Here is a 27,299-nt window from a genome sequence, read left to right on the forward strand (position 1 = left end):
CAAAGGTACTAAACATCGTAAAATGTACAGAACAGTCTCCAACAACAAAGATTTGTCTGTACTAGAATGCTAATAGTGCTGACATTGAGTAATCCTGCTCTAGTGGTAGAAATTTCTGGCCTCCATGCAGTAGGGAGGTGTGTGTGGAGGGGTCTTTTTATACAAGTAGGACAGTATTACTAACATCAGACAAAGGTGACTAGCAATCTAGCTACACAATTCACTGTGACTAGGCTAATTCTTGCAGTAAATATAGTCTTTCCTTCTGCTTCCAAAATAGAATATGACCTCCTTTGTCCTGAACAAACAGCAAAGGCTAACATTTCATTTTGTGCCTCTGCTTAGTAACTCCTAGAGATCTATAACATATGTAAAAACATGCTAATATATTTAAATCTACTTGACTTTGTATATATGTATGAGATATGACTATCATGTGATATTTCCATGTATGAATTGTGGAAATGGTCTCTTTCCTTCATAGCTATATCATATACACAGATACACATACACAACTTTGTTTCTAGCTGGCTCAATTTGCAAAACAACTTCCTTAGTTATCTTCTTCCATTCTCCCTCCAGTCAAATGGGGTTGTGTTTAGTTTGAGCCTTATGTATCCAAGACATTCTCATCTCTGGATCTTCTGAGCTGATTTGGAATGCAAGCTATGGAAGCCTCCATATTTCTCATGCATTTAAAACAAAGCTGCAGTTTGAGATTACTTCCATAGATTGACCTCTAGTGTTTCTGATTGACAAGCTCAGGAAGAAAGAGACAAGAAAGACCCTAGCTGTGAAGAGAAGCATTCTGAATCCTTTTGCTCTGACATTTTGCAAGCTCACAGACTAATTAATCAATTTCATTAAAAAAGAGAGAATGTTGCCATGGTATCATAAGGCATGTTTATACTGCCACATTAAGATTTCAGGGTATTTTTAATCCTTAATTACCCATTTCTTCTTTTTTTTTTTTTTGAATTGGGAAAGGCCTTAAAATTTCTTTTTTTGATTATGCAGTTTTCTGCTGGTGTTTTCTGAGGTTGAGGTACTAACTGAAACAGAGCTGCCTCTCTTATTTGGAGGAAATAAGACCACCTTTGGAGCCCTGGTTTTGCCTAAGATTTGATTAAAAGTTCCATGGAGATCATTCTACCAGTCTGTCTTCAATGCACATGCTTTTGCACAAGACACCACTAATTAATCACGAGAAGCATGACCCAGAAGGAGTTTTATCTATAATGTATGTAAGATATGCTTGTGAAATATTTCCAGAAATATTCATTTCTAGCATTTTGTTTCCCCATAGCATCACAGAAATATTTAGTGTTGATAATAAAACTGGTGACATTTTCCCCTGAATGATAGTTTTCTGAGAGTATCAAGAGAATTAAAAATGCCCAGTTTCATTTAAAGAACCTGTTAAGTACTTGAAATAACAAGTAACACTCTGATTATTTAAAGAGCTTTTTCCTAGCATGTTTTCTAACTCCTAGTCATCAAAGAGATGGGTGAGGATGTGGAAAGAGAAGGTGCAATGTAGCTTTTGAATTAGGTCAGAATGAAACCTTTCCTATTAAAGTAAACTAGGAATAACAATAATAAAAACAAGCAGACAGAAGCCTTCTCCTGCATCTTGTAAAGGATTTTGACAACGTGTACAGTAATTCTTTTCTCTTTTCTCATTTGATTTACTATAAACTGTATGCTAAAGAAGATTTGGAATCTTACTTTAAAAAATGAATAATGAAAAATACAAATGTGTGCCTGCCTTTTATAAGGTACAGTCTAGCTAGTGTGTCTGCCTCTGGGTCTCATTTATGCATTATTATTAATGTTGAATCGGTGGCTTACATTGTAATAGTCATTTATAACATATGCTTATTTATAAGATATATTTGAAGCTGATACCTCAGCTTTTTCATGTAGCTCAGCAAGAAGTGGTGCTCCTGGAAAAAAACACTTTTTCAAGGACAAAGGTAGTGTCCCGGCAATGATGTCTATAAAGAACATCTCAGAAATGGAGTGTCTTTCAGTGCAGCAACATTTTACACCAATAGGAATTCTCATTTTCATGTGCAGACTACCAAGCTGCTTCGTGACTTGGCCTGGCACTCACTATCATGATGCCTCTATCCTCACTGGTTCCACATGAGAACAACAGTTAGAATTGCCTAGTAGCATGACTGTGGACAGCCAGTCTAGGTGAGTGAAAATGCAGCTCTACGATATAAAAAGTACTCTGTTTTCAGCTATTTCCTGCATCCAAAAAATATCGTACATTGCAAAATGTGTACTGAAAAGTTGTCAACACATACCTGGGTAGAATATTTGTAAGTTTGATTAGCAGCTATTAGCCTTTTAATTAGAATGAAAGTATTACTGTAAATTGGACCTTTGGCCAGGATGATTGATCTAAGCAAAATCTCCATTATCTACTGGTGCATTTTGGTTGTATAGTGTATGACCTTCAGCTGCAATTGCACAAAGACAATACAAATTCCAGACCCTCTGCAATCTAACAAAATTCATTCAACTAGTATTGAGTGCTCCTTAAGTGTTGGTGCTTGAGCTAGGGGCTGGAGATGTACTAAAAATAAGACACAGTCCTTGTGCTTAGGATTAAGAAGCTTAGAATATACTAGATGGAAGGATACAGACAAGAAAAGAGGTAAAATGCAGGGTTCATGTAGTTAGCCTAGTTTGACTTTGATTTGGAGGCAGGGCTTACTGAAAATCTACTGCAATTTGCAGTAGGAAATTAATATTTAATTCTCATTTTCAGGCTGTAATAACAAAATATAATAAGATGGGTAGTTTATAAAGAACAGAAATGTATTTCTCACAGTTCTGGAGGCTGAGAAGGCCAAGATCAGGGCACTGGCAAATTCAGGGTTTGGTAAGGGCTTGCTTCCTGATTCGTAGAAGGTCTTTTTCCCTCTATAATCTCACATGGTAGGAGGGGTGAGGGATCTCTTTGGGGCCTCATTTAAAAGGCACAAATTTTATTCATGAGGGTTCCATCCTTATGACCTAGTTACCTCCCAAAGACCTTACCTCAAAATAACATCACACTGGGGATATCAACAAATAAATTTTTTGGGGAGGAGGGAGTAGAAATTTAGCCTATGGCAGTTCCTTTCCCACTTGCTTTAGGAACACAGGGGAGTGATGATCTAGCACATTCTTGGGGAGCTTACTTTCTAGATTAATTTAGCATCTCTGCTATATCCTAAAGGGTAGATTAGTGTTAATGATGAAGGGATTGGGGCTTGAGGAGAAGGAGTACGTGGCAAAGGCTGAGGAAGACCATTTGGAGATCCGTGGCTGGCTGGTGGTAGCTGTGCTCAGATCATGCATTTACCGTAATGGAAATGTGACATAAGGCTAAGAATGATCTGAGTGTTGATTTACACAGGCAGCAACTCTCCCTGGAGTGTCTCAGATGCATGTGATGTGCATGAATGCTGGGTTTGGATCAGTGAGCTGAAAGATGCAGAGCATCACATCTGGCTGGATGAGTCCATATTGATTGTGGACTGGGCAAGAACCATGAGCACTATTCATTCCAGAAGAGTAGGAAGCAAGATGTATGTTCAGTGAGGTTGGCTGGCTGACCCTGAAGCCACGTTTAGCTGTGGTGAACTGACCTATGGAAGTCATACATGGTCATTTTCTTTACCTCCCAGCAGAAGATCTATGTCTGTTAAACCTAGTCACATAATCCCAATACTAGTCTCAATTTCAAAGCAATTAGGAGGCTTTAGCTGAAGTTTTACTAGATGAGAAATAAATATACCAAAAGGTCAACTTTCATCCTGTTTTGGAGGAAGATGTATGAGAATGTGTGATAAGAACTCACAAAGCTAGGCTGAGAAAGAAAACAGTCAGAAAACTGACTATTTACCTTCATTTTCATAATTTACAGAAAGTCTATTTAAAGAAGGCAGTGATTTGTTCAACCTGGGTGTTGTAATGTCTACACCCCGACATTTTGTGTGTGCCATCTACCACATTTACCAGACCCTGGGCATGGTGCCAGGAGTCAGCATGCTGATCTCTGGTTGGAAGTTGGCATTTCCTGGGTGCAGAGTCCTCTAGTGATGATGGGGACAGAGGAATCAGTATTTTCATAAGTACCAGACACTATTTTCCTGGGAAAGGCAGCAAAGCTGAATGAGACAGCATTGGCTGGCTAGGGGGTAGGAAACTAGAGTTTTAGTCTCAGCCTCAGGTGTAGTTATATTTGATTGGCTGTCACTTAATCTCCATACCTCAGTTTTCTTCTCCCCTATCATTAAAATAATCAATAATATCTGCCTCATCCTCATTATAAAACTGTTGTAAGTTTTGATGGGATGATGATTTAAAGTACTATAAGGAAAAGTCAATGGCAATTAGCATAAGTAGTCATTTATATCTCAGTCATTGTCTTAGTGCTTTTGGGTTGCAGTAACAAAAATACCACAGACTAGGTGGCTAATGCACAATGGAAATTTGTTTCTTACAGTTCTGAAGGCTGGGAAGTTCAAGATCAAGGCACTGGGAGATTCAGTGACTGGTGAGAAGGCCCACTTCCTTATAGATGGCCATCTTCTCATTGTAACATTACGTGGTAGAAGGGACAAGGGAGCTGATATAGTTAGGCTTTGTGTCCCCACCCAAATCTCATCTTGAATTGTAATCCCCAGGTGTTGAGGGAGAGAACTGGTGGAAGGTAAATGGATCATGGGGGCAGTTTCCTCCCCAAGCTGTTCTCATGATAGTGAGTTCTCATGAGATCTGATGGTTTTATAAGTGTTTGGTAGTTCCTCTCTTAGTCACTTCTTCTCTCTCCTGCTGCCCTGTGAAGAGGTGCCTTCTGCCATGATTGTAAGTTTCCTGAGGCCTCCCTAGCCATGCAGAACTGTGAGTCAATTAAACCTATTTTCTTTGCAGATTACCCAGTCTCAGGCAGCTCTTTATAGCAATGTGAAAACAGACTAATATAGGAGCTTTCTGGGGCTTCTTTTATAAGGGCACTAGTTCTACTCATGATTGCTGTGCCCTCATGATCTAATCACCCTCTTTCTTAGTCTATTTTCTGTTTCTATAACTGAATGCCTGAGATTAAGTAATTTATAAGTAAAAGAAATGTATTTCTTACAGTTCTGGAGGCCAGGAAGTTCACAGTCAAGTGGCTCATCTGATGAGGGCCTTCTTACTGCATCAAAACATGGTGGAGGGCATCACATGGTGAGAGAGCTCATGAGAGGGGACCAAACTGGCTTTTATAACAGACACATTTTTGTGATAACTAACTCACTCTTGTGATACTCATTAATCCATGAATGACTCTGCCTTTATGACTGCCCAATCACCTCTTAAAGTCCCCATCTCTTAACACTGCTATATTGGGGATTGTCTCAGTCTGATTGGTGTTGTCATAACAGAATACCTGAGACTGGGTAATTTATACAGAAAAGGGGTTTATCTAGTTCACAGTTCTGTGGGCTAGGAAGTACAAAAAGCATGGTGGTGGCACCTGCTTAGCTTCTGGTGAGGGCTTTTGTGCTGCATCACATCATGGTGGAAAGCCAAAGGGGAAGCAGACATGTGTGAAGAGACAAAACCTGAGGGATGCTGTTGCTTTATAACAACCCACTCTTGAGAGAGCTAGTTTATTCCCAAGATAATTATTTCAGTCTCACCAGGGCAAGAATCACTATTGTGACAATGGCACCAAGCTACCCGTGAGGGATTCTTCAACATCACTGAAATACCTCCCAACATGCTAGATTGGAGATCAAATTTTGACATGAGTTTTTGTGGGGACAAGCAAATCATATTCAAATCATAGCAGAGATTAAATTTCAACATGAGTTTCAGAGGGGACAAACATTCAGATCATAGCACCACCCAAAGATACCCTCTCCTAATACCATCCATCACCTTGAGGGTTAGGATTTCAACATATAAATATTAGGGGGACACAAACATTCAGATGATAGCAGTTGAATTATATTGTGATATCATGGGCCACAATTATTTAAATAACTTGCCAATTATTTTTGCAGACAATTGAAGATTATAACTTTAAATCAAGCATTTAACAATCACCACCACTTAATGAAATGCATGACACTTTTTATGGCCATTAAAACTTAGGTGACACTGAGCATGATAGTCTGAGGCATTGGTAAACTTTTTCCTATTATGGGCTGTGGAGTAAATATTTTATACTTTGTGGGACATACAGGCCCGGTCACCAGTTTCACTCTGATGTTGTAGCATGAAAGCAGCCATAGATGATTTGTTAACTAATAAGGGGGTTGTTGTCCAATAAAACTTTACACAAATTGGAACCAAGCTGTATTAGTCTTTTGGGCCATAGTCTGCCAACTCTTGCTTTAGCCTAATTTCAAAGGGGTGGGAAATATAACTCAACCATTTTCCCAGAGGAGGTTGTACTGGAATATTTGTGAGAAACAATGTTCAGCTGTTAAAGTATAAGCATGGCATAGGCAGTTGGTAAAGTTTAATTTGATTTGGAGTTTTTGCAAGTGAGTAAAATGGATGGCATATAATGGATAGAGGTTAGGTAATTAGTGGTGTTTTTAAGGCAGTGGTTATTTAGACCCTTAGCTAGGTGAGCAAAAGAGAGAGCACCTGAGGGGGAGGCAGGTGGCAAACATTGTTGGGGTCAATGCGTTGGTGGTTTTGATGAAGTCAAAAAAATCTTGAAATGGAAATAATAGTTTGAATGTGCCAAATGGATAAATTATGGTGGTCAGCAAGTAGAATGCTGAAATTTTTGGAAGTGGTTTAGCTATTGTTATAAAGTTGGGGGTAGAGGTGAAATGGAGAAAAAAGCTTGCTAGAGATGAGGAGGTCAAAGAGCACAGAGGCCAAGATGTTGAATTGCTCATCCAGGTAGATATCAAAGTCATCAAGGTTGTGACCCAATGTAGAAGTAAAGAGGAAAAACAGTAAACTAGGCGCTAAATTTTTTGGTGGATGAAGGGGGAGGTCCTGGGAGGTCTGTAGGGGTATTAAGAAAATCTGAAATTTGGATCTTCAAGTGTGTTGGGATTTTTGAAGGAAGAAGGATGACAAATGATTTTAAAGCCATGTCCTGTGGCAAACACAGTGCAGATACGAAACAATCCCATTGCTGCTTCTTCCTGGGCACACAGAGTACTTCATCATGTTAAGTGTGGTCATGTGATATGGTCTAGACAGTAGAATGGGGATGGCAGTGATGCCCAGCAATTTCAGGCCCACCCCTTAAAAACCATTTATGGGCAATGCTCCATTCTTTCTCTTCTCTTATCTGCTGGATGGATGCAGAGTATGACTGGGGGACTTCCAGGCTCTATATGGGAGATGCACTTGACAGCAGTAACAACTTAAGGATTACCATGAGAATGACCCTGTATGGCAGACACACCTGCATGTGTGTTTAGATTTTTGAGCAAAGGAATCTGGGAGTGGCCATTCCAGAGATTTATTCTTTATCTATGAGGAACATCTGAACCCTCTTCCATCCTGTAAAACGCAGGCTATACAGGGGATCGAGGCCCTTTGCTTTGGATTAGATGAAGATTACCAGGTGGATGTTGTTAGGGGGATAGTGATAAGTGAAAAAGCTATATAAACTGCATGCTTTTTGCAAGTGGTGGCGGTTCTCCTGCCCATTCTCCCACCACTGGACCGCTCCGAATGCTAAGTTCCCCTCAATAGACCCTATGTCTCTTTTGCTGGCTTTGGGTCTCTTCAGCCTCTTGAACCTGGTGCCTCTATCTGATGGCTGCTACTTTGCCTTGACTTGTGTGGACACCTGCTATTGCAGGCATATCCCAGCAAGCATGCCACCCAGAAAACCACCAAACAGGGACTAGAGCGTTGTGTGCAGCCTATGGGATCCCTATTAATATCAACAGTGACCAGCGCTCGCACTTTACTGGAGATCCTGGATAACCACTAGTATTTCCACCTGCCCTACAACCCCACACCAGCAGGGTTGACTAAACGGATGAATGGATTGTTGAAGCAACAACTCCAGTAAGGGATGCACTCTCTGGCTCTGTGGACACAGCACTTAGCAACAGCCAAATGCAGGTTGAATGAACATGAACATTCTCATCACCCCAGCGCATGTTCTCTCCTGATACAGGACCTGATAGCACTATCAGGATCCAGGTAGATAGTGTAAGGGACACTATACCTTTGCCCCAACCTGGGACTCAAGGTAATCTCTATTGTCCTTGCCACAGGATTTACCCACTGGGGAGTACATCATTACATGGGCCTGGAAATGGCAAATCAGCATCTGATGGTTCTATTTATCTGCTCCAAGGGGGAAGGGCCTAGAACAGGATGTACAGGTTACACCTATTTTACATCCTACTCCCCTTTGTATTTCTAAAATGATGATTCCCAGTCTTCCTTATTGTAAGGGGACAATCATCCTCTCATTATAGAACACTGTAATACCTCCATTGCCTTACTCTAGCCTCCTGCAGTGCATCACAGAGGGGGCCGATCCATTTGGTATTGTAAACCAGGCACCAGGCCGCTGCCAGGCATGGTGTGCTCTCAGAATGACACAACTTCTTGTGTCCTGTTAAATGGTCATGACTTGCTCTTTCTTGTACCCACTTGATATGGTTTGGCTCTGTGTCCCCACCCAAATCTCATCTTGTAGCTCCCATAATTCCCACATGTTGTGGAAGGGACCCGGTGGGAGATGACTAAATCATGGGGGCAGGTCTTTCCCTTGCTGTTCTTGTGATAACGAATGGGTCTCATGAGATCTGATTATTTTAAAAAACGGAATTTCTCTGCACAAGCTCTCTTTGCCTGCTTCCATTCCATGTAAGAGGAGTAGGCACTTGCTCCTTCTTGCCTTCCACCATGATTATGAGGCCTCCCCAGTCATGTGGAACTTAAGTCCAATTAAACCTCTTTCTTTTGTAAATTGCCCAGTCTCGGGTTATGTCTTTATTCGCAGCGTGAAAACGGACTAATATACCACTGACCATCTCATCCCCCGCCCTTAGGTAGTGTGCTGCAGCAAAGCTCTTTGCTGACTGGGTGCAGACGAGGGCATAACAAAGCACTCTGTTGGGCCTGTGGAGGGCTGCCCCTCTGCTCCACTGCAGGCCTGCTGTGGTGCATCCAAGCAGCTAACTTGAGTGCCTGGGGCCACTTCCGTACTTGTTTGTATTGCTGCTGTGGTGTTTGGCCGGAATACTCCTCTGCATACCTAGCCCCAGGGAAATCGTGGAAGAATTGGTGTGATAAGAATGTGAGGGCTGTTCAAAGGTATGCTGGAGTGGACTGCATGGTGGATGCTCCTGATAGCAATAACTTAAGCATACCCTGAGAATGATCCTGTCTGTATACGCATCTGTTTGTGTATTCAGAGTTCTGGGCTAAGCAATTTGGGAGTGGCCAACTTGTTGACTCATTCCCCATCTATGAGGAACATCTGAAGCTCTGGTGTATCTATAGAGGATTAAGGCCCTTTGTGTTTTGTTACATGATGGTTGCCAGGTGGACGTTTTTAGGGAAGGGTGCTAAGTGAAAATGCTATATAACCTTCATGGTTTTTGCAAGAGGTGAAGATTTTTCTGTCCAGCATGCTACGACTGGACTGCTCTGTATGTAAGTTTCACTTAATAAACTCTGTTTCGTTTGCTGGCTCTGAGTCTCTTCTCCAGCCTCTTGAACCTGATGCCATCCCTACTGAAGTTAATAGGGGTCTGGCATGACAGGCCCAGGGGGTTGACGAGTTGCTAAATGAAAGGATCTTGGATCCCTGAATATCTGTTACTCTTGACCACCAGGTTGGCTCCACATAACCAAGAAAGTAACTTTTATTGTACTAAGTCACTAGCATTACTCTGGTCCATGTACTTAACTCTAGGCTCTGAAGTATATGGAGTGTGAGAGAAGAGAAATAAAAGTAAAAATAAAAATAAAACAAAACAAAAACCTTAAGAGGGCTACATGGGAAGTTGTCTGATTATGATGATAATATTATTAAAACCAACAGCAGTAGCTGCAGTAACAGCAATGTCACCTATGTGGCCTCTGCAGGCTATAGGCTTTGAAACTCCTGTCCTAGATACTGAGAAAGGATTTAGAGATCATTATGGCTTTTTGGGTAGCCATGCTGTGGTGTTGAATCTATTGAGTTCATTGCCTGTGAAAACCCAAGCATTTTCCTCATGAATTGCTATTTTCCATTGTGTCTTTCACCTTCCACTCGGTCAGTTGTCGTTTTCAGATCCCACATACACAACCATTTGTTACCATACCTGCTCCCACAGTTTCCTCATAGATCATATGGGAGTTGGCAGTCTTATCTGCCATTCTCTTCATAATCTCCTACTGTGTCAGTTTCCTCACTTGTAAAATATGAATAATAACAAACAATACGTCAAAGGGCTGGTGTAAGGATTAAAAGAAGATTCATATAAGTAAATCATTTAGCATTTAGTGTCTACCATGGAGTAAGCCCTCAATACATGTTAACTATTATTATTGGTGGTGGTGCTTCTAGGATCTGATTTATCCAAGCCAAAGAAAATAAGTTCTTCAGAACACGCATTCTCAAAGACCAGCAGCATCAGTTTGGAAATTCTTGGGCCCCACCCCAGTCCTACTGAATTCGATGTTCTGAGGTTGGGGGTCCAACAAGCCCTCTAAATGATCTTGAAGTGCGCTAAAGGTTGAAAACCATTGCTTTTGAGCAGCTAAGATATTCCCTTATCACCTCTTTACCCATTTTAGCTATGTTTATTTTCATTCTAAAAATTCTTGCAAGGATAGTCAATTTTATGGCTTAAAAATTAAGAATAAAAGTAAAGAAAATTCTCCAACCCATAAAACATTGCTGTTTTTAACTGCCAGCAGGAAAGTGTCAGGGTGTCAGAGAGAGCATGACCCTGGCATCCAACCCCAGGTGCTTCTGTGACACACCGGCTCCTATGGTTTGCCTTGTTTTCACTGAGACTGCAGAATGTGTTTAACAGGCCAATGACCTTGCAGTCTAAATACCAGCAATGCCAGGGTGCTGGCAGGTTTACAGCTGCAATCCCTTGCTGCAAAGGGAAGGATCAGATGGAGTCTTGGCTCTTTGGAGTGGAGATGCAGTTTTAAAAGCAGCTCTGCTCTTGAAGCTATTTTCTTAAATTTCTTGGTGGATGGCTAAGAGTCTGGGTCCAGAATGACTTGTCTGTGACTTACTTGGATTGAGGCCCCATTTATGCTTTTTAATCTGGCTGTCCTCTGCTTTGGGCTTGATTAGGTCCTTAGGGATTTTTAATAAAAATAAAAGAGGACACAAATATGTAGTGGTCAGTTGGAATATTTTTGATGCTATCATCCTCGTTTCTTTCCCCTTTCCTGCCTCTCCTTGTGCCTTGCTGAATATTAGAACTTCAAAGGAAGGAAGGGCTTTGTAGTCTGATGCTGTCATTCCACAGAAGTGGAAACTGACATCCTGAGATGGAACACAACTCACCCGAGGCCATCCTGTTGCTCTCATTTCTGAGGCTACAAAGCTGTCCTCTCATATCTCCTCTCTCCATCCTTTCTAACTTGATTTTTCTTTCGCCCACCTTATTTTGGCATGGATGTCTGTCTTTGGGAGTATGGTGATTTTTCTGAATAATGACTTTTTAAGAATCAAAACAGCAATGTTCAACGCATTGGTTCTGGTGGTGGCAAGAATTTCTGTGTCTGCATGGTGTTCCCCTGAGTTAGATACACTTGTTGGGATTCTTTCATTTAGGTTTCATAATAAATATTTTCTTCAGAGTTGGGTTACTTTCCTTCTCTAAAGTTATGATCAATTCAGGTGAGGTGACTTTATTGCTGTAGAAGAACTGAAAGCTGCAACAGATATTTCTGACATCCAGTGGTATTTCATATGGGGATCAGGGTTCAGGCTTACTCGCCTGGGCCAGCCAGCTGTAGAACAATCCCAATTAGCAGATTCAAATGCTAGCACCAGATTTCAAAGATGGCTGCTAGAGCCAGCTGTGGAACCAGGCTAGGCAGTAGTTCTCTAACTTCCTTTAACAGAGTCTCCTTATCTCTTGCCTGTGCATTCTTTCCATTTGTCTTTTCATGATTGTCGAATTGAGGTTTAACTGATTGAAAAGTTCAAGGCACAGTGATCTCAAAATCTATTTGCATTTTTAGTAAATGGGATCTTCTAAGGTCCAAAGAAATGAAGCTCTAGTGGTAAAATCACAGGCACCATGTTTAAAATTTTTCCAAGATGGATTGAGATAGGTATTTTAAATAGGTGGTTTCCAGCATGGGATAGCCCCTTTCATTCATCTCCTGAGACAGCATACTCTGCTGTTCTGACCAGGAACCACTATGATTCCTCTGTGAGAAGGAGGTCTTCGAGCTGTTTCAGACAGGTGACACATTTAGATTTGCCATATCAGGACATCAAATCAATTATAACACATGTTCTATGTGAAGTTCTGGTATGTGTGAATGGGTTAAAAATATCTTTTCTATTGGATAGTGAATGTGAAAATTCAAAACTCTTTAAAGGTTAAAAAAGAGAGAAAGATGAAGAGGGTATGATGGGGCAAGAGAGAGAGTAGATGTGATAGCTTGATTTAAGAAGTATATGCCACCTTCGAAGCCACACAAACAAGAGTGTATACAGTTCCATTTATGTGAAATTCTAGTAAGTGTAAGTTAATCTCTAGTGACTGGAGCAGATCATACTTGCCTGAAAAGGGGGCAGGGAGGGAACGGGGGATTACAGTGGGGCCTGAGGACACTTTTGGCAGTGATGGATATGCTCATATCTTGATTGTGGGCGTGGTTTCATGGTGTGTGTGTATATATATATATATATAAAACTTATCAAATTGTGCATTTTACAGCATGTCAGTTATACCACAATAAAACTGTAAAATATTAAAAGGTGTATACTATCTTCGTTCTGTGACTGAATTCTGGTAAAGAGCATTTGTTCAAGTGACAACCACATCCCTGCATGCTGGCCATTTCTTTGTTTTCCAGACACCATTTGTGTGTGATAGAGACAGGTGAAAGGGAGACAAAATTCTAGTAGGCTTTGTATCTTTACTCTCCTGCCCCTCTATTTCCTCCTCCTTTTCAGTTCCTTCTCTTCTCTCCTCTTTTTCCCACCCACTCACCAAAGTCACTAGAATGTGAAAGGCTACATCTGCTCCTGCAAAAGCTATTTTGCAGTGCAATTAAGCATTCCTCACCTTAGCACCCCAGGAAGCTGGAGACTTCTGTGATCACCAGCATAATGGATGGTGCCCAATATCCTGGCCCAGGTGTGTGGAGGCTGAATACAGATCCATGTGGGCAGGAAGACGCTGCTTCCTGGCACACAACATGAGGCTGCCCTTCCTTCCTCGGGCCTCTTCAGAGCCTAGAGCAGCTGCTACCCTCTAGGTGACTGACAAGTCCCGCCATCGTTCACCTGCTCAGGCCAGCTGACAAATGGAGTTGGCACATTGTAGACTGAGTAAATACTTCTGTAGCCATCTCTGGCTTCAGGCTGCAGGAAGAGATGTTCAAACTCTGTGACCTGACTGCATTCTCTGAGAATGGAGAGAAAAACTGGAATGCATATTTACACTCCTTTCAGCAAGCATGAATGGTTCCTAGACGTTTTTTTTTTTTTTCTGATCTATGGCATCCATTTCCCAGTAAGGATATATATCCATTTCTCAGTAAGGATATAACAACTGAAGTGTCCAAATCATTTTCAGATAATTACCTAGTTTCTGCCATTTTAATTATTAAAAATAATGCATTTATGTTTATAGCCTATAGGAGTACTTAAGCATAATGTCAGCAATAATAAGTAGTAATTAATGAATCATGCATTATTAGTTCAGTTTGACCATTCTGTAGCTTTTTGGAATGAATTGCCAGTAAAATAGGGGCACTATTAAAATTTTGGATGCTGAGTTCACACTGAACATTTTGAAACTACTGCATTCTCCTCTGGTTTGTCTGAACATTATTCTTTCTGAGACCTCAATTTGTTCTCTAATGAATACCTCTATAAGAGGAAAAATTATATAGACTAACTTTCTTTGTACCCGTCCAGCTTAATTGTACAACTATAGTGTTATAAATTGACTGAAACAGCCTATTTCAGTTTTTTCTGTCTCCATAACCAATGCTGAATAGATGAACAGAAATAGCTCTCTTCATGTCAGAAACTTTAATTAAACCATTCTGAAAATAAGCACGTGGAAGTACTGGCAGGACCTTAATTTAATCACACTTCCTGCTTAACTGTTACTTCCTTGAAGGGTTGGAGGTTAGGCATAGCTATTCCCGCATTGTCAGAGGGATGGATGGGGGAGTGTGTTGGGATTCAGAAGACTGTAACTTTCAATCTTTGGGACTCCCATATTAAATTGTAGTCAGGGCTAAGTGAAGGCATATGGCTTATGGAATGTTCTAGGTATTCACGTGAATGGGTCACATGAAATTAATTGATCTCTATTTACATATATACATCTTACAAATCTCTATTTTATTATTTAATAAAATTTAATAAAATTTAAATTGCTCATGTATAAGCACGTACAAATGTTTACTCTGTTAATCCTTACAACAATCCTGAAAGGTAGATCCTCTCCTTAGTCCCATTTTACATATGAAGGAAGTTTAAGTAACTTTCTCAGCTGGATTTGAACCCAAAAAGCCAAGCTTTACTATATGGGTTTGTCAACATTTTTCTTTCATCAGAATTTAGGAGTGCATATGTGCAAGAAGCCTGGTTCTTCTTGTCTTTTCATATATACCTTCTTCACCCCATCATCCAGCCTTCCAAATGAATCTCTTTAGTGTGATGGTCCAGTCTCCAATGGCTGGCTGCTCATGTGCTGATCTCCAAATCTCTGCAGGATTCACCTTTTCTGTGTGTTCTGTCCAGAATTATCAGAAGATCAGAAGATTCCTGGCTGTTTTTTAAAAACTGTTTTTCTGCTTCTTGAATATTAGTTCTTAGGCTTCTCTGACTTTTTCTTCCCCACTCACCAGCAATCATTTTTTCTGAAATGATATAATTGGGTCCTTTTACAAGTCATTGACATGAGAAAATAAACTGAAATAATCTGAAATAGAACTGAAATAGAAGAAAAAGCACATTAGAACTGCATTGAAAGAATATTTTGTGTTTGATTTCTTAATTTTTTTCTGGTAGTTGCTCTGAGTCATCCTCTGACGACTCATTCCCCCAACATGCATATACCCCCAGAGCCTTCTAAAGAGAGAGACCATATTCACATCCACATATGTGTTGGTGTTAGATGACATATAGTTCTGAGATTTTACATTTTTCAGTTGGGGAAAAATAATGACACGTACACAGTAGGATCGATACTTCCATTAGAAAAATAATCAATATTAAATAATTTGTAATACAATGTTAAAATCAAATGCATTGAAAGGCAATGGAGAACACATTTTCCAATAGAATGGAATTTAATTAGCTTACATACTGTCCTACTGGCATGCAAAACCTTGTTCAGTGATTCTACAATAAAATTATTTTGGTTGTCAGATACATATTTGCAAAGGTCAAAATGCTCACAAGCCTTATTGAATTACAGAGGTCCTTTTACTTTTCTATTCCCCGTGTGAATGTGTAGTAAGTTCAAGTCAGAAGGTGAGTTATGAAACCATCTAGTCCACTTTTTGTTAGTAGTGATTCATTTATACGGCTCTGAAAGGCTGGGCTATTGGCCATTCATCTTTTTTTTCTATCTATTTGTAGTTATTTCACAAGAGTTCAGTTGGGCCACTTCTTTAAACATCTTTAAAACAGATGGCATGATGGATTGCTTACAAGGAAATATAAATTTCTGTAAGAGATTTTGGCTGTTAAAAGTCCTTCCTTTAAATAACTGTTGATCAATATGTCTTTTAAAAAGGGTTAGAGAAAGTTTGGCAGCATTGAATTAATTTGCTTACTTATCTTTTCTCAGGATAATGGGGGAAACCCAAACCAGAAATGCCATCAGCCTGTGGACTGTGGTTGAGTTTTGATAGCTTAACCTTCACAAACCCTTTGGCAAGAAGGAGTATGTGAGTCAGGTGAGTGATATCAAATATATTGTCTGTGCTCTTAAACTCTGGGCTATCCCAGAATCCTCCAATCTTCCTTGTTTCCTTCAGCTCCGCAAACTTCTAGGCCACCCTTTCCCCTAGTCTCCCAGGGTTCTGCCCTGCTTGTCACAGTGTCCATTGGTTGCATCTTCAACTAATAGGTTTCAATTTGATAATAGGTCTTATCATGCCTTCTGGGGTTTCTCTCTCAGGTAATTTGCATTTAGATAGAGATTTCAAGACTCCCATAATTCTGTCCTTACAATTGTCTTTTAATGATGAGAATTTTAGGCAGCTTCTTACATGCTGGGGTCTTTTATTTCTCTGATTTTCCGTATTTTTAGGGTGCATATTTGGAAGGAGGCACTGGTATAGCCTAGTTGGTTGTTAGATATCAAAAGATGTCAGTATTTGTTGGTAAATAGTTAATGTCTTGAGCTTCTTGAGGAATGTCCGTCACTCATCAGCCATTGAGACCTTTCCCCTGTCCACCTCCCCAGAGCTGAACAACAGGAAGCAGAGCAGGGTGGTCGCCAAACTCAGCTCAGGTGCTTGGGTCAAGGTCCTCTCTAACTGGTGGCTGCCCTGCACCATACTGGGTGTTAACTGTTTTGAACTTTAACCCTTCATACAGGAAACTAACTTCAAGTGGGATTGGTTTTGGGCTGAGCCAATGAAGCATCAGTGTAGACAGACACAAATAATTTGAAGACCAGACCATAGTGAAAGTTATATGACTTAGACATATTCTAAGATGCAATGTGAGAGCAACATTAAACATCACGGCAGTTTCGTAAAATGAGGAATGAATCCCGAGACATTTGTTTAAAAGAGACGACGCTGCCCAAAACTGACTGTTCTCAATTGTCAGGTCTGTTTTTATTCTTTTTCACTCTATGAAAGCAGTGAAGGTTATGGCCTGAATATAGACTATGATGAAGCATTAGCAGTTTATGTCTTAATAGAGTGGTTCTTAATGGTGTGTGTAGGTAGCTGGTGATTCAGAATCAGGCCTTGTCTTGGTCACAAAATGGTAGGTCAAATTCATGGCAGGTAGGAAGTTTTCAGAGAGAATTTATATACGTCAGCCATATAGATTGCTTAAGGTAATGATTATATACATATATGAAAACCTGAATATAGTATAAATCACCCATATTAATACTTTTAATACGATAGACACATTTTGATTTGTAAACAGTTTTGAGGAAGGCTGTTTTTATTAGCTTGCCAGCTATATGGAGAATGCTTGAGATTCAAGTCAGTGATTCAAATAACATGCCACATACAGGCCAGCTACTGCTACAGACATTTTCATATTCTCTCATTTGGTCTTTCCAATAGCATTGTGAAGGGGGTATTATTAACTTTCAAGATGAGGTTCAGAGCAGCTGATTAGATATTTCTTTTCACAGCAAAGGTCTCAGAGCACTTTCTACGTGTGGCATTGCTTTAAAGACAAGTAAGTCACATCTGCTGTTCTTGGAAGTTTCTCTTTTAACTCCTAAAACACCTTTTGTCTTTCTTTGATATTAAGTGGAGATCTCAGCTCTACAAAAAGCAGCAATGTTTAATAAAGTGATTTGTGCCAGTAGATGTTGTGTGGGATTCAGAAGATGTGAAGAACAGATTCAAGACATAAAAGGTATTGAAATCAAGAGGCTTCCCTTCTCTATGTTGAAAGAAATTTTGTGGCTTCTATTTGTTCTTGCATGTTGAAAAGTTAAGAGCAGATAGATGTAGATTTAAAAATATTTGTCAAATGAATACTTATTGTTGCTAGATTCTTTCACATACAATTTGCCATCCAATCCTTGAAACGACTCTATAAGAAAGATGTTAACTTCATTTCACTGATGAGGCACCTGAAGCTGTGTGATGTTATGAAAATTGCCTGGCTAGAATTGGAGGTGATTTGAGCCTAGTCTCGGAACAATAGCCTACTGTTGCATTTCCATGGAGCAAAACTTGTGTCTCTCATTTTTATGAATTTGAAAAATGAAGGGGCCAGTTTTGACTGGAAACTTGTTCTCCTTTCTAGTTTTAAATTTAGTTTAATAGTGAGAGATGAATATTGGATTTTTAAATATTTACAGTCCATTTAATTTATGTCAATAAGGAGCTATGGTGCCAAAGTGTTTATAGTATCATATTTTAAAGTCTCTCCTATTATGAATACGATGCCAAAGTTTCTTATGCTGGAAAGAACTTTAAGACGATGCAGTTGAAAAATAATTGAAGTTGCTCTTAAGTATGGAATCTTATAAGAAAATATGTTGGGGAAATACTCTATAAATTAAAATCTTCACTTATAAATAAGTTACAAATATTATAACTATTTGAGAATTAGACAGCTAAAGTTGTTGTTGTTTTTTTTAATGCATTCTGGTCCAAGCTCCTAGTAAACATAGCTTATTACGTTGACTACATATAAGCAGCTGCTTTTTGCAAACCACTGACTCTGACAGGAACTATCAAGCAGTTCTAATTCGAAGTTCAGCTACTGCAAGGTGATTCATTAGCTCCTTAATCATACAAATATGGCCAAAGCCACACTCCCTCAATACAGATAATGGGTATGGCAAACAAGTTCTGCTTGCAATGCTGTAGCTGACCTTTGAAAGAAATCTGTCCTTGTGAGCTGAGTCTCCTTATTTCCTTTTTTCTGGGCAGATGGTGACTTTTCTCCCTGAGATACCAGCTCTACTAAATACTGCTTTTATGCTAGTCATTTAAGGCTTAGTTATAGGCATCAGAAACAACCAGGAGAGTCTTACAAATTATTTAAATAAGATCTTTAAATAAGATCTGAAGATGTGACTCAGCCTGCAGAACTTAACGTGTGCCCTGCCCACACTGCTGCTTACTCAGCTCTCCCTACTCTCCCTGCTCATCATCTTTCTCATTCAGTAGTGGTAAAGCAGACTCACTCTGTTCCTCTGTTTTTTGTTTTTTTAATATTTAAAAATATATTTTCCATTTTATTGTGATAAGAACATTTAAACGAGATCTTTCCTCTTAACAGATTTTAAGTATGCAATACAGTATTTTTATCTGTAGGCACGATGTTTTACAGCAGATCTCTGCGACTTACTAATGTCATATAACTGAAGGTATATACCCACTGATTGGCAGTTTCCCATTTCTCCCTCCCTGTGTCCTCAGCCTCTGGCAGCCACCATTTTATGAGTTTGACCACTTTACAAATTTTTTTTTTTTGACAGAATCTCTCTCTGTCACCCAGGCTGGAGTGCAGTAGCGCAATTTCTGCTCACTGCAACCTCCCGGGTTCAAGAGATTCTCCTGTCTCAGCCTCTGGAGTAGCTGGAATTACAGGCGGGTGCTACCACATCTGGCTAATTTTTGTAGTTTTAGTAGAGACGGGGTTTCACCATATTGGCCAGGCTGATCTCAAACTCCTGACCTCAGGTGATCTGCCCGCCTTGGCCTCCCAAAGTGCTGGGATTACAGGTGTGAGCCAACGTGCCCAGCCCACTTTACATTTCTTATATAAGTAGAAGCATGTAGTATTTATTCTTCTGTGACTGGCTTATTTCACTTAGCAACAAAAAACACCTAATAATACAATAAAACAATGGGCTACATAATTGAATAGACATTTCTCCAAAGAGGACATACAAATGATTATGCATCGACAAAAAAAGTATGATCCATTGCCTCCCCATCATAAGGGTCACAGCCAACACCCCATATCAAAAGACATGTTAACAAGAGAAAAGCGTAAGAAGTTTATTTGATCAAGTTTTTTTGTGACACAGCATCTTTCAGAATGAAGACCCAAAGATACAGGGGAGGCTATCCGATTTTATGCTTAGGTTTGATGAAGTGGAGACCGCCATGTAGAATGTGATTGGACAAAAAGGAGTATGATCTAATAGTAATAGACTGATTTGGGGGGCTGGGGAAAACCAAGCGAGGCCTGTGTCCAGATTCTCCTTGGCTGCTCTATGCAGCATTTTTAATTTCCAGGTCTGGGGGAGGACACTCTCTGGAATGGGAGTCTTATGACCTACAGTCAAGGCAGGTCAGATAATTTCTTTATGTCTGTTCTTACAGAGAAAGGTGGGGAGAAAGTTAGCGTGGTATTTTTAAGTTTTATGTCGGCTTTGGGGAAAAGGGGTTCTGGTGTCTATGACCCACCTGGAGAGAAGAGGGATTCTAGTTTTTAAGGCTAGGCTTGGGAGAGAATGAGGCTGAGAGACAGGAGGAGGTCAGAAAGGGATTTTGCTTCTGAAGCTGCTTCTGAGGTCTTCACTTTGGGTTATCATTTTCTGAGCCTCAGCAGCCAACAAGTATGTGAAAAGGTCATTAATCATCAGGGAAATGCAAATTAAAACCAAAATGAGATCTCACCGCATATCTATTAGGGTGGCTATTATATATAAAAAAGAGAACAAGAGTTGGGGAGGATGTGGAGAAAAGGGAACCCTTGTACACTGTGGGTGGGAATGCAAAATGGTACAGTCATTATGGAAAACAGCATGGAGGTTCTCAAAAAATCAAAATTAGACTACCTTGTGATTCAGCAACCCTGCTTTCTGGGTATTTATCCAAAAGAATTGAAATTAGGATCTAGGGGAGATACTAGCACTCTCATATTCATTGCAGCAATATTCACAATAGGCAAGATGTAGAAACAATATAAATATCCATCAATGGATAAGTGAATAAAGAAAATGTGGCTTATACACCTATCAGTGTATTATGTAGCCACAAAAAGGAAATCCTGCAATATGTGACAACAGGGATGAAACTTGAAGACACTGTGCTAAGTGAAGTAACTATTTCTCTTTTAAAAGAATTACAGACTCAGTATGAATAGGGCCCATAAGCGCACACTGTATCCTCCTGCATGTGGCCACTGAGATGTATCCATACGTGCAGGTGGCAACAGAGAAAAAGTAAAGTGCACCCTATTCTCTATTCCAGTGTATCAAAGGGAAATGCTTCTTTCTTACTAAAAATAGTTGAAATTTGGAAATTGTTCTTTCAGTGGTGTTCTGCATTAATAACATCTGTCCATTTACATCTCTTTTTCTCTGTGATTTTTCTGTAACTACTGTCTCTTCTCTTGTTGGATTTATAATTCTTGAGACGAGCTGGAAAGAAATGATCAGAACATCAAGGTTAAGAGAGACAACAGTGTCTCACCTCTCTTTCCTTCAAATAAGTGTCGGCTACATCAACACATCTGTTTATATGAGCAATCCCCAACCTTTTTGGCACCAGGGACTCGGATGAAACTGTTTCATCTCAGACCCTCAGGCATTAGATTCTCATAAGGAGCGTGCAACCCTCGCATGTGCAGTTCACAATAGGGTTCCTGCTCCTATGAGAATCTGATGCTGCCACTGATCTGACAGGAGGGGGAGCTCAGGTGCAATGCTTGCTTGCCTGCTGCTCATCTCCCGCCATGCAGCCCGGTTCCTAATAGGCCAAGGACTGGGACCAGTCTGTAGCCTGGCGGTTGGGGACCGCTGTGCTATGTGATCTGGGTTGAGCATGAAGTTTTGGTCAGAAGACAATGTAACGTGCATATTGTAGAGGTGGCGTTAGCCTTGTTTGCAACATGCCATAAAAGGCAACATAAGAGGCTTGAGTGTAGATGTTAGGAGATTTTTTCCTCTCACAAAAGCATTCAGAATTATCATTTAACTTCTGTTTAAAATAAAACACGAGAGGTAGTATGTTTTCTGCTTCCCTGAGGTTTGCTAGCAGATTTTAATAGCTCTGTAGGCTGAGAGATATTGTATTTCTAGAACATGGAAGCACAGAACTTGTCATTTGAAGGCAGTGTCTATCCCAAAGAAGTTATGCATTCTTGACTATAAAAGTAAAAGGCGGAAGTCCGTCACATTCGCTTTTGCATGGGGCAAGCAAACATTGCTGTTTTCATGCAAAAACCAAGGGAATAAACACAGAAGTTTGTTTTGCTCAGGATTATCTTTGATTGTTTAATGAGTCTTCATAAAATTTCAGATGCATTCCCAATTCTCAGCTCTGTCCACAACTGCATATTTTAATTACTCTGGAGTATAGAGGGAGATTTTGTTAATCCTTAGCTATAACGTGCTTGAGTGATTTGAATACTTCTTCCCTAGGCCAGCAGCATACGTATTCTGTATTGAAGCCACATTAACTATGCAAGGGCCAAATGAAGACCTGTGCGAATGGTTTTCAAAACACGGTCCCAGCATGAGGGATGTGTTGTTACTAAGTCAAAACAACTCCACAAAGTTCCAATGAAACCCACAGGCTTCTATAACCTCAGACCAAATACTCATGAATAAGTCTCTGAGGATGTAACCATCACTATGAATAAGCTTTAGGATATATTTTTAATAATTTATTCTATTAAAAATAAAATGAGTTCATTTACTATAGAGTAGAGATGCCCTTCCCTGGGGTACTCTATCTGTGAAATATCAGGGTTTATATCACAAGTCCAAATAAAGGATATTTCTTGGGATTTTAATCTCCTAAAATAAGTTTTGGTGACTTTTTTTGTCCAAGTGCAATTTTTGCTTGGATTTGAAAGGGTATTTATATTAGTAGGGGGTGAAGGTGAGAATGATTACAAAGGTTGCTTATATTTCTAACATGCTAAGCTCGTTTGCAAAGCAATCCTGTATACCTGACACATGCTATTCTCTAGGATTGTTAGCTTGGGAACCAACTTCAATCCCAGAGATGCTGCTGAGGCTGGAAACATTTTTGGAAGCCTCCTTTAGAAATGGCTGTAAATGTCAGTTTATAAACGATACAGGACTTCCTAACTTATTTATGTTGATAACTCCTTTTAAAAAATAAATTCTGTCATTTTCCTTATTTACTACATTTTACTTCAAATGATGTTTGGCTATTTAAAAAAACTTGGAACATAAAAAGGATATTGAAGAAAAATGAGAAAATCTGAATAAACTATAGGCTTTAGTCAATAACAACATTTGGTTCATTAATGTAACAAATGCATCATACAAATATAAGATATTAATGATAGAGGAAATTGGGTATGAGTTATATGGAAATTCTCTGTACTATTTTTGCAATAATTTTGTAAATATAAAACTATTCCAAACTAAAAAATATTTTAAAAAGGACAGACCTCATGCTTAAGATATGTTACCTTTTTTTTGATACTTCTTATTGACTAAGAAAAGAAAAGGAAATGAGGAATAAAATAGTAAATAACATTTTCTGGGCATCTATTATATTTCAGAATCTTATATAAGTATGCTTATTTAATTCTCACAATAGGCCCATCCAGTAGTTATTTCAATTTTGTAGGATAAAAAAAAGATACAAAGGTTAAATAAATTGGCCAAGGAAAAAATAGCTAATATGTGGTAAATGTGAGAATTCAAACCCATTTTTACCTAGGCCCTAAATTCTCTCCACTACATTATCATATGTCTTCCATAAATGTGTCATTGGCTTTGAAATTATTTCCCAAAGAGCAGTTTTCAAAACAGTATCACTTACAAATTGTCAAAAACTGACCACTTTGAACAGAGTAGCACTGCTTCGGATATAAAATTTCTGGTATATTTATCTTCAAAATTAGTCATATTATTTTTTCATTATTGTTACTAATTTTCTGATAAAGTCCATAATAGTGACAGATCTTTCACATTTGGAGGAGCTGTTTTCACTTCAGGGATGGTGTCTCTCTTGGATCAGTCTCCTTTCTGAACTTGTCATCAGGCCAAAGCGTCCATTTGGTAGAAAGGCCTGAAGTGTGGAAATGAGGTTGGCTCCTGGAAATGTGGGGCCCAAATAAATGCTCTATTAATGGAGGATCCAGGACTTTTGCCAACATGGTGGCTTATCCAGCTGCCAAGCGTATCATGGAGAAATAGAGAGACCTGTTCATGAGCCCAACAAATGCCGTGTTGGAAGTGGGCTTTCATACCTGCGGTGAATGCTGTGGTACATTGCCTGGACACTCACTCTGCCAGCTTCTGTGAGTGTTCACTGCTAGAAGCTCACAAATGAGTCCCTCTGCAGGAATTGCCCTCTGCTGGAGGGGTTGCCTCACCAGAGGATTGCCCCCTCCTTTGGGGATGCCTCCTTCCAGTGACTGATAGATGTCAGAGTAACAAAGGCTTGGTCCCCTTGCCTCAATAGAGGGCATCTCTGAAGGAACCCTTAGCTTCAGAGCTCCTTCTGGGATAAGCTGAGGTCTGTCTTGCAGTTGTCTCACACTTCAACTTTACCTTTTTCCCAGTTCTGTTTCCTTCACTCTCTCCAAGAGCGTTTCTCAGTAGGCCATTTATTTAATATATGGCCACCTCAGAATGAGTTTCCAGGGAAGCACAGTCTGTGACAACTCCTCAATGTGTTATTGCCTTCTCTCCTTTTGGGAAGAATCCACTAAATTTATAATGCTGTCTTTACTTAAAAGTGTAGACTGCATTTGCCCAATATAGCACTTATGTCACCAAAATGTAATTTCTTTTTTTTTTTTTTTTGCATGTATTCCCTACAGAAGTGGTCCCTTTAAAGGTTGGAACTGTGTGTTGCACATCTCTCTGTCCCCATTGCTTGGTGCACTGTAGGAACTCAGAAAACATTTGTGGAATTGAATTGTATTTAGATACGCCAAATTAGTCAAGCTCCTTTCAAGATCTTTTATTTATATTGGTTTTGCTTCAAAGTTACTTTGTCATACAACCAAAAGCATTGATGGGATTATCCTGGACACTTATTTCTTATTTGTTAATACCAGTTGATTTTTTAAAAATGGGCCAAGATTTAAAAGGAATGAAATTCTGGAAGAAAGAAATTCTGAAAACCAAGATTTGCCTACAAGTCAAAATTTTTCTTCTAATATGTGTGGTTCTGAAATAGAAATATACATACTACAGGATATTGACTCAGAAATTATGATGATTTCTTCCAACCAAGGAATGACTGCTTAGAACTAGAGGAAATTTTATGGTACTCCAAATAATGTAATTTTGTTTACACAGATGATAGAATTGTCACATGTCACTTAAAGCTTACAGTAAGCCGTGGCACAACAGCCATAGCCTCCTGCTTATAGTATCATTCCTCTTTTCTGTCTCTTCATTACCTATTTCGTTTGCGACACCTGCTAAGACTTAATTATGGGTTGGCTTGAGTACCTTTGCAGACAGGCCACTGGGGAATCTCTGCCCACAGACATCTTGAACAAAGCACAGACTCAAACTAGAACCAAGAAAATCACCAACTGGAAAACATCTCTGTGATTTCCCAGATAAAAGCAAAACCTTGGTAAATATTTGGACTTTATAGGCTCACAGGGCCTTAGCTTATGGGCCCTCTAGCTGTTGCCTACCATGGGCAATGGGCTTGGTGTTAGTCCCTTATATTTCTATGGTTTATGTCTCCCAAGGCCTGTGTTAGATGTTTTATCTTGCCTCCTCCCTTTGAGACCACTCTCCTATTCTCCATCATAGAATGTACTTGCACAATCAATTGCTGCTGAAACTTTCACCTAGTTTGAGAGTTAGGTAGTGCTATTAGTAGTTGAAGCTGTGAGTCTGCCTTGACCCTGGAGGAGTTTTAAATATCCACTCAATCCTTTATATACTGAAAAGATTTAGGAATTAATAAAGAGCATCCAATAGTTTGTGTCTTACCTAGCACAAAGCCAACTAACTTTCTTACTACTTGACATATCCATGAAACTTTATATTCAGTCTCATAACTACTTTTATGTTGTGTTGAATACTAATAATTCTCTTTTGCTGATGTTTAACTCTTCACATATATCTCTTGTCTTCTTAGAATAAATGTTCCCTAAGAGAAAAGTTCCTGTCTTATCTATCTTTTAATCTTTCAAAATGCTTAGAATACTGCTTTGCATATAACATGCTAGCCTAAATATAGTTGATTACACTCAGCATTCACTTCTACCTTCTTTTTATCCCCACAAAAGGTCTGGGAGGCTAAAGACTACATTTCTCAAACTGCTTTTAAGCTTGGGTGATGATGTGATTTATGTTGGGCCAGTAGGATGTATATGCATGAGACTGGAAGGGAGGTGGAGGACAGCTTTCCTCAAGAGTGTCAGCTGCAAGCTAACACCTAAGAATGAAAGTATTTTCCATATTCTTGTGCCAAATTCCAATCTCTGGCCACCAGCTTGTGGGTGTGGGACAACAGGTGATCACAGCAGTAGTTCAGTAACCTTTGGAGCACAGCCAAGGGGGTGTGACTTTGACCAAAAAAATCTAATCAGTGGCAACTCCCTAACTGCCTTTTTCACTGATTTAGAGAATACCTAATTCCTTATTAGATTTCCTTCTTTTGAAATGCTGAGTTTTTTTTTGTTTCTTGCCTTGAACCCTGACTGTTACATAGTTGCTCTACATTATTTGTTGACATAGTAAAAATATTTTATGCCCATCTCAGGTTATGCAAGAAAGTTTTGCATTATAGTTCTGTTTGTTTCTAATTTTATGTTTATGTTTCTAATTTATTTTTCTTTTCTTTTCTTTCTTTTTTTTTTGGAGACAGGTCTCTCTCTGTCACCCAGACTGAAGTGCTGTGGCATGATCATATGTCACTGCAGCCTTGAACTCCTGGGCTCAAGTGATCCTCTGGCCTCAGCCTTCTAAGTAGCTGGGCTATAGGTGTGCCCCATCATGCCTGGCTAATTTTTAAAATTTCTGTAAAGACAGCATTTTGCTATGTTGCCCAGGCTGGTCTTAAACTCCTGACCTCAAATGATTCTCCTGCCTAAGCCTCCCCAAGTACTGGGATTACAGGCATGAGTCACTGCTCCCAGCCCTAAGTTTCTAATTTCTGATGGACTACAAAGGGTTGAAAAGCGCTAAGGATTCATTTATATTCCTTTAGCCACTCTGATGGCATAATGAGCTCCTGGATTCTTCCAAACAAGCACAGATGCATTCAGTTGGTCAGTACAAAGGATTACAGCAAATAGGACATTATAGACTATAGAATTTTGAGTTGAAAAAACCTTGTATTGCGAAGTGAGCCTTTTCAAAAAGATCTGAAATGATTTACTCAACATCCTAAACAGTGAACACTCATTTATTTAAGCCCACGAAATCTCCCATGGATGCTTTTGATCTCATGGCAAAAATCCACATTCTGAAGCTGAATATTGTGGACTATTTGAGGAAAATTATATCTTTTACATGTAG

The 27,299-nt window shown here is 39.5% G+C and overlaps 1 long non-coding RNA gene across 1 annotated transcript in view; it reads left to right on the plus strand.

The window, feature by feature from the left end:
• LOC134737859 (uncharacterized) overlaps window positions 1–27,299 on the plus strand; it is a 56,347-nt gene that overhangs the window by 12,030 nt on the left and 17,018 nt on the right. The window contains exon 2 of the long non-coding RNA XR_010123248.1: window positions 15,999–16,107. This is a non-coding gene — a long non-coding RNA (uncharacterized LOC134737859). The remainder of the gene's footprint in view (window positions 1–15,998; window positions 16,108–27,299) is intronic.

The sequence above is a fragment of the Pongo pygmaeus genome, chromosome 12, assembly GCF_028885625.2.
Source record: "Pongo pygmaeus isolate AG05252 chromosome 12, NHGRI_mPonPyg2-v2.0_pri, whole genome shotgun sequence".
NCBI classification, from domain to species: Eukaryota; Metazoa; Chordata; class Mammalia; order Primates; family Hominidae; genus Pongo; species Pongo pygmaeus.